At 35.6% G+C, this 10,966-nt stretch overlaps 1 non-coding gene across 1 annotated transcript; it reads left to right on the top strand.

The window, feature by feature from the left end:
• Window positions 1-9,954: 9,954 nt before the first annotated feature.
• Window positions 9,955-10,062, top strand: LOC112774538 (small nucleolar RNA R71). Its single transcript, XR_003189022.1, has one exon. It is a non-coding gene; the product is annotated as a small nucleolar RNA R71 (small nucleolar RNA).
• The last annotated feature ends 904 nt before the right edge of the window (window positions 10,063-10,966 follow it).

The following is a 10,966-nucleotide window of genomic DNA, read 5'->3' as shown; positions in this document are numbered from 1 at the left end:
ATATTAGCAAAAGCCATGTGATAAGAGCAACATATGCACCATATAAAGAATATTCTGACTTTAAACTTATTGCCATCACTGTTCACAGTTTCAAATATCAGTCCACTAGCAACCATAAAAGAAATGTAACTGCAATTTCCAACCATGATCACTATTTCACTACCATTATTGAAGCATGTAATATGAAATATGAAGGTGCATATCCAAATACTGACTTGAGTGGACCATGGCTAGTGGTTGCAGCAGCAAGACATTGGAGTCCAGTTTGGAGACAGGATTTATGGCAGAGACAAAATTCATCTTGTAATCTGGAAAAGAATGGCTTAGTGTTATTTTATAATCCAAAAATCATTCAATATATTCCAACCTCATGCTTGGCATCCCAGAGAACTTTTGGTTTATAATATACTATGAAATATACTCTAAAAAATGGGAAACTAATTTATATCTTCATGAATAAATCAAAATGTCAATTAATAGGATAAGAGAATAATTAATTAATAGAGTAATTATAATTGACAATTAGAAAGAGAGATAGAAAATCCCGATCATACCAAATAATCAAATCCAAAATAATAAAAACGCAAAGAAACATAAAGAGACTAATGAAATTCTTTAAAATAAAATGCCATTTATTAATAGAAAAGAGATATCAACAAATTAATAGCAAAGAAGAAGTACCTGCAGTAGCTTGATGGAGAAATATGGAGGGAGAGAAAGTAAGAAGAAGCTTAGGAGCAAACAGATCTAAAAACGCGTTGACAGAGGAGGTGGCTCTATCCAGAAGCGTTCTACCACGGCAACGGCGGTAGAAACGGCGGCAGCAACAACAATGGCAGTGGTGACGAAAACGGCGGCAGCAACAACGCCGGTGGAAACTCCACTGTGGCAGCAACAACCGTATAGAAGAACAGATCTAAAAATGCATTGATAGAAGAGGTGGCTCGATCCAGTAGCTCTCTACCGCAACGGACACGGTAGTGGTGACGGTGCCGGCGGCAGAAATGGCAGTTGAAATGACGGTGAAAACGGTGGTAGAAGGGTTCTCTCTCACTTAACTCAGTTTCAGCTAACTCAGTCTCATTTTGAAAAATTGGAAAAATTATATTTGTTTCCAAAATTTAATTTTAATTAATTATTAGTGGAGGTTTTCTAAATTGCTTTAAATAAAATGTATTGTGGAAGTTATTTTTGATTAGAAATATTAATCTTAGAGTGCTTGGAGGTATTATTGTCGATTTCCATTCTTAATAGGGTAAAAGTCAATGATCATCGGGAATGAAAATATCTTTCACGATTAAGAGGTTCTTATGTATGCAGAGTTATGATGCTGCCCACTAAGAGAGACAGTTACACGAAGCGCTCGCAATCAAAGCACAGAAATACATGTCAGTTACAATAAGTCCATTATCTTTTATTTTAGATTATCCTCAATGTTAACATAAGTGGTAACAGAATCAAAAATTAAAATGAAATTATATTCAAAAAATTATTCGCATTACGGTTGTCATTAATTTATTCAAAAAGTGATTAAAATTTGAAGCTAATTAATATAAAATATTATAGATGTAAAACTAAATAATTATTTTATCTATACCAATATATAATGGGGATACCGAAATTTGGTATCTAATTTCTTCTTCCTATTTTATCCCTGTTTTTTTTTTATTAAAAAATGTGTTTACCGATGACAGAGTTTAAAAAACTGATTCACTTTTAATAAAAAAAAAACTTACACTATGTCCTCAATTTTTTTTTTTAAAAAAAAATTGGTTTTACCCCATGATAGAATTTAAAACGGATTCATTTTATTCTAGATCCAGCTATAACAAAACTTAACATGTGTTATGATAATTTATTTTTTTTTTGGCTATAAATCCATTTTTTGCTTAATATCTACTCTTTAAAAAATCTAGGCATGGAAGCCAATGATGATGGAGCTGGTCCAAGTAACAGACATCATAATAATATAATTTGTTGATATTCTATAACAAAATTAATTAAATTACAACACACGGCTTACATATTTCTGATATTTATTGCTTATCTTTAAAAAAAATTACATATAAAAGAGTACTCTTTAATCAACTCTATACCAATAAATATATTGGGCTATATACTAATGTATAATGGGGATGGGAAAATTTGGTATCTAATTTCTTCTTCTTATTTTACCCCTGTTTATTTTTTGTTAAACACTGAATTCAATATAACAAACGGTTACTACGTCCTCCATTTTTTTTATCAAAAGAAAAAATAATTTACCCCACCACAAAGTAGCAAACTAATTCACTTTCAACACACGACATATTTTAAAACTGATTTATTTACAAAAAAATTGCTACTACTATGTACTCAATTTAAAAACCGACTCACTTTCAATAAAAACTGTTTCACCTTTAGTCATACTTAACCCCCAAGAGAATTAATATTAAAAAGAAATGATAAATAGTAACGATCACATCAAAATAATGTAATATATAATATTTATATGTTTATATTTATTTAACAAACACAATTATAGATTCAATTATAAATATTTAAAAAAAATAAAATAAAAAATATTTTCATAAGACTAATCTATAACAAATAGAATAAGGAGCACAAAACATACATCTCTAATTTCTTTCTGTGTATATTTTTGAATTTGGGTGGATAGGTATATCTTACAAAATAAAAACTATAAAATAAAAATAAATTTATTACTATTATTTATAAAAAAGTAAACTAATGGGTACTCTTCAACTCATGCCTCTATTTATTATAGAGTTATTACAAAAAGTTGTATTCATATTTCAAATCCATGTAGATGTATGTGTTAAAGAATTAAAAACAAAAAAAATATACCTTTGCATTTTTATAAGATAATTATCAAAACCTCTCGACCACTCCCAATTCAATCCATTGATCCAATACAACACACAAAATTTGATAAGATATTAAATAGTACTCTTATATTAAAGTTTATCATAATGATTTTATAATCAAAATAAAATTTATATATTAATTACATAATTCAATGTAACATTAAATTTTTTAACAATACTTTAATTTAACTTTTTTAAATTTTTTATGTTCTCATATTTTAGAGCTTTGGTAATTAATGATATATATTTTTTTAATAATTACGTTTATTTTTCAAAAAACAAACCTCAATTGAGAAGTTGTATACATATTCTTTGTTCATTCTTGATTCTACTATCTAAAATAATATGAAATAATTAATGAATTCTACCCGAGTACCTAACTATACAATTATTGGCACTTGTAGGGAAAAAATCTATAACATAATATTTTATTTACCTATGCCAGTGCAGAAATTAGACACCATGTCCGAAAATCCCACAATTGTGCTCGAGATTTTCAAGAGAATACAATAGTGCTTCAAACTACACTACCTACTCTAAGGACATGTACACACTATAGCTCACGTCTGTTTCACCATGAAACATTTGACATATGTTGCAATGGAGGAAAAGTCCCTTTGCCCCAAGTAAATGCTCCTCAGGAATTACATGAAATCTTCTTAGACCCTTCTGCAGAAGTGAACCATTTCAAAAACACATTTGTGGTTACAATCATGTTTTTGCATTCACTTCGTGTGGTGTACACATAGACGAACAATTAGCTACAACAAGTCATGGTATATATAGATTCCGTGCTCAAGGATCAATGTACCACAGCATAGGAGAATTTCATCCGCATCAAGGGGCGCGCCCACGCTTCTTGCAATTGTATATATACGATACTAAGCACGAGTTAAAAATAGGATGCTGGAGAACACACAACTACATGAAAGTTTGGTTTTGAAGCTACAACAATTGTTGCACCAATATAATTCTTTTATCCATGTATTCCGCCAGCTTGCACAATGACTAGATGTGCAAGAGTGTAGTTTGGTGATTAGAGAGTGACCTCCTAATCAACCACAATACAGTCTCCTAACTACTTCACAAGTAGCAGCCATAATAGTCGGTGATGACATTGAAATAATGGTGTGCGAACGAGATATCAAGGTTCAAACTCATGCTGGTAACCTTAGAAGGATTCAAGAGTTTGTTGGCTATTACGATCCGCTACAATATCCTCTTCTTTTTCCATTTGGAACACCTGGATGGGATATCAATACTCGAACTCAATGTGGGAACAAAGTATCATGCCGGACATATTATAGCTATATGATCCAGGTACAAACTCATATATTTGCTATATCATTTATAGACTTCCTTAGATGATAGTTTGTACCAATACATCATTTCACAATTTCTAACAATTTTCTAATATCCTCAAAATTCGTAGATCCGTCCCAATGTTCACTCAACAGTTTTGCAAGCAGGGCGACTTCTTCAACAATATGTTGTTGATAACTGGTGTGTGAAATCATGATCGTTCCTTCCTTGGTAATGGCGCTAACAACTGAATACGCACGTTCATGTTTTTAATTCTGTTTCACAACTTCGTACAACTAACCAGCAAGTGCACTGGGTCGTCCAAGTAATAAACCTTACGTGAGTAAGGGTCGATCCCCACGGAGATTGTCGGCTTGAAGCAAGCTATGGTCACCTTGTAAATCTCAGTCAGGCGGATTCAAATGGCTTTATGAATTGATAAGTAAAAGATAAATAAAATATAACTAGGATAGAGATACTTATGTAATTCATTGGTGAGAATTTCAGATAAGCGTATAGAGATGCTTTCGTTCCTCTGAACCTCTGCTTTCCTGCTGTCTTCATCTAATCATTCCTACTCCGTTCTATGACAAGCTTTATGTAGGGCATCACCGTTGTCAATGGCTACATCCCATCCTCTCTGTGAAAATGGTCCAATACGCTGTCACTGCATGGCTAATCATCTGTCAGTTTTTGATCATACTGGAATAGGATTTACTATCCTTTTGCGTCTGTCACTACGCCCAGCACTCGCGAGTTTGAAGCTCGTCACAGCCATCCCTTCCCAAATCCTACTCGGAATACCACAGACAAGGTTTAGACTTTTTGGATCTCAGGAATGGCTGTCCATGGGTTCTAACTTATACCACGAAGATTCTAATATCTCAGACTCGGTCCTCTGTATTAGATATCTAAGAGATATTCATTCTAGCTTGTTTGCATGTAGAACGGAAGTGTTTGTCAGGCACGCGTTCATAAGTGAGAATAATGATGAGCGTCACATAATCATCACATTCATCATGTTCTTGGGTGGGAATGGATATCTTAGAATAGGAATAAGCTTGAATTGAATAGAAAAATAATAGTACTTTGCATTAATTTATGAGGAACAGCAGAGCTCCACACCTTAATCTATGGTGTGTAGAAACACTACCATTTGAAAATACATAAGTGATAAGGTCCAGGCATGGCCGAATGGCCAGCCCCCAAAACGTGATCAAAGGATCAAAAGATAATCCAAAGATGTAAATACAATAGTAGAAAGTCCTATTTATGCTAAACTAGTTACTAGGGTTTACAGAATTAAGTAAATGATGCAGAAATCCACTTCTGGGGCCCACTTGTTGTGTGCTTGGGCTGAGCGTTGAGCTTTCCATGTGTAGAGGCTTCTCTTGGAGTTGAACGCCAGTTTGTAACCTGTTTCTAGTGTTTAACTCCACTTTGCAACCTGTTTCTGGTGTTTAACTCCAGAATGCAGCATGGAACTCGCGTTGAACGCCAGTTTGCGTCATCTAAACTCGGGCAAAGTATGGACTATTATATATATTGATGGAAATCCCTGGATGTTTACTTTCCAACGCAATTGAGAGCGCGCCATTTGGAGTTCTCTAGCTCCAGAAAATCTACTTTGAGTGCAGGGAGGTCAGAATCCAACAGCATCTGCAGTCCTTCTTCAACCTCTGAATCTGATTTTTGCTCAAGTCCCTCAATTTCAGCCAGAAAATACCTGAAATCATAGAAAAACACACAAACTCATAGTAAAGTCCAGAAATGTGAATTTTAATTAAAAACTAATAAAAATATACTAAAAACTAATTAAATTATACTGAAAACTGAGTAAAAACAATGCCAAAAAGCGTATAAATTATCCGCTCATCACAACACCAAACTTAAATTGTTGCTTGTCCCCAAGCAACTGAAAATCAAATAGGATAAAAAGAAGAGAATATACTGTAAATTCCAAAATATCAATGAAACTTAGCTACAATCAGATGAGCGGGACTTGTAGCTTTTTGTCTCTTGAATAGTTTTGGCATCTCACTTTATCCATTGAAGTTCAGAATGATTGGCATCTATAGGAACTTAGAATTCAGATAGTGTTATTGATTCTCCTAGTTCAGTATGTTGATTCTTGAACACAGTTACTTTATGAGTCTTGGTTGTGGCCCTAAGCACTTTGTTTTCCAGTATTACCACCGGATACATAAATGCCACAGACACATAACTGGGTGAACCTTTTCAGATTGTGACTCAGCTTTGCTAAAGTCCCCAATTAGAGGTGTCCAGGGTTCTTAAGCACACTCTGTTTTTGCTTTTGATCTCGACTTTAACCGCTCAGTCTCAAGTTTTCACTTGACACCTTCACGCCACAAGCACATGGTTAGGGACAGCTTGGTTTAGCCGCTTAAGCCAGGATTTTATTCCTTTAGGCCCTCCTATCCACTGATGCTCAAAGCCTTGGATCCTTTTTATTACCCTTGCCTTTTGGTTTTAAGGGCTATTGGCTTTTTGCTCTTGCCTTTTGGTTTTAAGAGATTTTGGCTTTTTCTGCTTGCTTTTTCTTTTTCTTTTTTTTTCGCTATTTTTATTTTTCTTTTTTTTTCGCAAGCTTTTGTATTCACTGCTTTTTCTTGCTTCAAGAATCATTTTTATGATTTTTCAGATTATCAAATTACATGTCTCCTTTTTCCTTATTCTTTCAAGAGCCAACATATTTAACATTCATAAACAACAACTTCAAAAGACATATGCACTGTTTAAGCATTCATTCAGAAAACAAAAAGTATTTCCACCACATCAAAATAATTAAACTAGTTTCAAGGATGAATTCGAAACCATGTACTTCTTGTTCTTTTGTAATTAAAACATTTTTCATTCAAGAGAGGTGATGGATTCATATTCATAACTTTAAGGCATAGACACTTAAATACTAATGATCATGTAATAAGACACAAATATAAATAAACATAAAGCTCAAAAATCAAAAAACAAGAAAATAAATAAACAAGGAGATTAAGGAATGAGTCCACCTTAGTGAGGGTGGCGTCTTCCTCTTCTTGAAGAACCAATGGTGCTCTTGAGCTCCTCTATGTCTCTTCCTTGTCTTTCTTGTTCCTCCCTCATAACTCTTTGATCTTCTCTAATTTCATGGAGGATGATGGAGTGCTCTTGGTGCTCCACCCTTAGTTGTCCCATGTTAGAACTTAATTCTCCTAGGAAAGTGTTGATTTGTTTCCAATAGTTTTGTGGAGGGAAGTGCATCCCTTGAGATATTAGTGGTTATGGAAAAAAAAAAAAAGCACTGCTTTTTCCATACCAAACTTAAAATATTTGCTCGTCCCCGAGCAAAAGAAGAAAGAAAAATATTAGTAGAAGAAGAAAATAGAGGAGATGGAGGGTGAGGTATTTTCGGCCAAGGGTGAATTTAGGGTTGTGTTGTGTGAAAATGAAGAAGGAATGAGGGGTTTATATAGGAGTGGGGGGAGGGTGAAGTTTCGGCCATTAGGGTTGGGTTTGGGAGGGAAAATAGTTTGAATTTGAAGGTAGGTGGGGTTTGTGGGAAATAGAAGATGGATGTGAATGGTGAGGGGCTGATGGGAAAGAGTGATTGAAGTGATTGGTGAAGGGTATTTGGGGAAGAGAGTTATGAAAAGGTGTGAAGAGAAGAGAATAAGGTTAGGTGGGGATCCTGTGGGGTCCACAGATCCTAAGGTGTCAAGGATTTTTCATCCCTGCACCCTTTAGACGTGTAAAACGCCCTTGATGTGCAATCCTAGCGTTTAACGCCAGACTGCTGCTTGTTTCTGGCGTTAAACGCCAGCTTGGTGCCTGTTTCTGGCGTTAAACGCCAGACAGATGCTTGTTTCTGGCGTTTAAACGCCAGACTGCTCTCCTCCAGGGTGTGCTATTTTTCATTCTATTTTTCATTCTGTTTTTGATTTTTCAGTAGTTTTTGTGACTTCACATAATCATCAACCTAAAGAAAACATAAAATAACAATAGAAAATAAATAAATATAATTAGATAACATTGGGTTGCCTCCCAACAAGCGCTTTTTTAATGTCAATAGCTTGATAGTAAGCTCTCATGAAGCCTCACAGATGTTCAGAGCATTGTTGGAACCTCCCAACACTAAACTTAGAGTTTGAATGTGGGGGTTCAACACCAAACTTAGAGTTTGGTTATGGCCTCCCAACACCAAACTTAGAGTTTGACTGTGGGGGCTTTGGTTGACTCTGCAGTGAGAGAAGCTTTTCATGCTTCCTATCCATGGTTACAGAAGGAGATCCTTGAGTTTTAAACACAAGGTTGTCCTCATTCAGTTGAAGGATCAATTCTCCTCTGTCCACATCAATCACAGCTCTTGCTATGGCTAGGAAGGGTCTTCCAAGGATGATGGATTCATCCTCATCCTTCCCAGTATCCAGGATTATGAAATCAGCAGGGATGTAAAGGCCTTCAACCTTTACTAGCACATCCTCTACTTGTCCATAAGCCTGTTTTCTTGAGTTGTCTGCTATCTCTAATGAGATTCTGGTAGCTTGCACCTCAAAGATTCCCAGTTTCTCCATTACAGAGAGTGGCATGAGGTTTATCCCTGATCCAAGGTCACATAAAGCCTTCTCAAAGGTTATGGTGCCTATGGTACAAGGTATTAAGAACTTTCCAGGATCCTATTTCTTCTGAGGCAATGTCAGTTGATCTAGATCACTTAGTTCATTGATGAGCAAGGGAGGTTCATCTTCCCAAGTCTCATTACCAAATAATTTGGTATTCAGCTTCATGATTGTACCAAGGTACTTGGCAACTTGCTCTTCAGTAATGTCTTCATCCTCTTCAGAGGAAGAATACTCATCAGAGCTCATGAAGGGTAGAAGGAGGTTCAATGGAATCTCTATGGTCTCTAGATGAGCCTCAGATTCCTTTGGTTCCTCAAAGGGATACTCCTTACTGGTCACTGAACGTCCCAAGAGGTCTTCCTCACTAGGATTCACGTCCTCCTCTTCCTCTTTGGGTTCGGCCACACCATGTAAGGCTATGGCCTTGCACTCTCTTTTTGGATTTTCTTCTGTATTGTTTGGGAGAGTACTAGGAGGAATTTCAGTGACTCTTTTACTCAGCTGGCCCACTTGTGCCTCCAAATTCCTAATGGAGGACCTTGTTTCATTCATGAAACTTAATGTGGCCTTAGATAGATCAGAGACTATATTTGCTAAGCTAGATAGATTCTGCTCAGAATTCTCTGTCTGTTGCTGAGTGGATGATGGAAAAGGCTTGCTATTGCTGAACCTATTTCTTCCACCATTGTTAAAGCCTTGTTGAGGCTTTTGTTGATCCTTCCATAAGAAATTTGGGTGATTTATCCATGGGGGATTATAGGTATTTCCATAGGATTTCCCCATGTAATTCACCTCTGCTATTGCAAGGTTCTCAGGATCATAAGCTTCTTCTTCAGAAGATGCCTCTTTAGTACTGTTGGATGATTCCTTCAATCCATTCAGACTCTGAGAGATCATATTGACTTGCTGAGTCAATCTTTTATTCTGAGCCAATATGGCATTCAGAGTATCAATCTTAAGAACTCCCTTCCTTATAGGCTCCCATTATTCACAGGATTCCTTTCAGAAGTGTACATGAACTGGTTATTTGCGACTATGTCAATGAGTTCCTGAGCTTCTGCAGGCATTTTCTTTAGGTGAATGGATCCACCTGCAGAATGGTCCAGTGACATCTTTGATAACTCACACAGACCATCATAGAATATATCCAGGATGGTCCATTCTGAAAGCATGTCAGAAGGACACTTTTTGGTCAGTTCCTTGTATCTCTCCCAAGCTTCATAGAGGGATTCACCTTCTTTCTGTTTGAAGGTTTGAACATCCACTCTAAGCTTACTAAGCTTTTGAGGAGGAAAGAACTTGGCTAAGAAAGCCGTGACCAGCTTATCCCAAGAGTTCAGGCTGTCTTTAGGTTGAGAGTCCAACCATACTCTAGCTCTGTCTCTTACAGCAAATGGGAAAAGCATAAGCCTGTAGACCTCGGCATCAACTCCATTGGTCTTAACAGTATCATAGATTTGCAAGAATTCAGTTAAGAACTGAAGAGGATCTTCTGATGGAAGTCCATGAAACTTGCAATTCTGTTGCATCAGAGAAACTAATTAAGGTTTAAGCTCAAAAATGTTTGCTCCAATGGTAGGGATTGAGATGCTTCTTCCATGTAAATTGGAATTTGATGCAGTAATGTCACCAAGCATCTTCCTTGCATTGTTATTATTTTCGGCTATGTTGTCTTCTTTTTCGAAAATTTCTGTCAGATTTTCTCCAGAGAGTTGTGCTTTAGCTTCCCTTAGCTTCCTCTTCAGAGTCCTTTCAGGTTCAGGATCAGCTTCAACAAGAATGTTCTTATCCTTGTTCCTGCTCATATGAAAAAGAAGAGAACACAAAAAAAAAATATGGAATCCTCTATGTCACAGTATAGAGATTCCTTTGTGTGAGTATAAGAAGAGAAGAACATAAGAAGGAGAAGAGAAAAACTCGAACAAAGAGAGGAAGATGGTGTTTGAATTTTGGGTGGAAGAGAAGTGTTAGTAGATGAATAAATAAATAGAAGGGGATAAAGGAGAAGAATTCGAAAATAATTGAAAAGAAAAGAAAAATAGTTTTGGTTTTAATTTAAAATTAAAATTGAAATTCAAAAATTTAGAAAAAGAAAATTGAAATTAAATTAAAATTTAATTCAATTAGTTAATTAAAAAGGAATTTTGAAAAAGAGGAAGGTGATTTTCGAAAATTAGA

The sequence above is a fragment of the Arachis hypogaea genome, chromosome 18, assembly GCF_003086295.3.
Source record: "Arachis hypogaea cultivar Tifrunner chromosome 18, arahy.Tifrunner.gnm2.J5K5, whole genome shotgun sequence".
NCBI classification, from domain to species: domain Eukaryota; kingdom Viridiplantae; phylum Streptophyta; class Magnoliopsida; order Fabales; family Fabaceae; genus Arachis; species Arachis hypogaea.
This window is presented reverse-complemented; position numbering and strand designations above follow the sequence as displayed.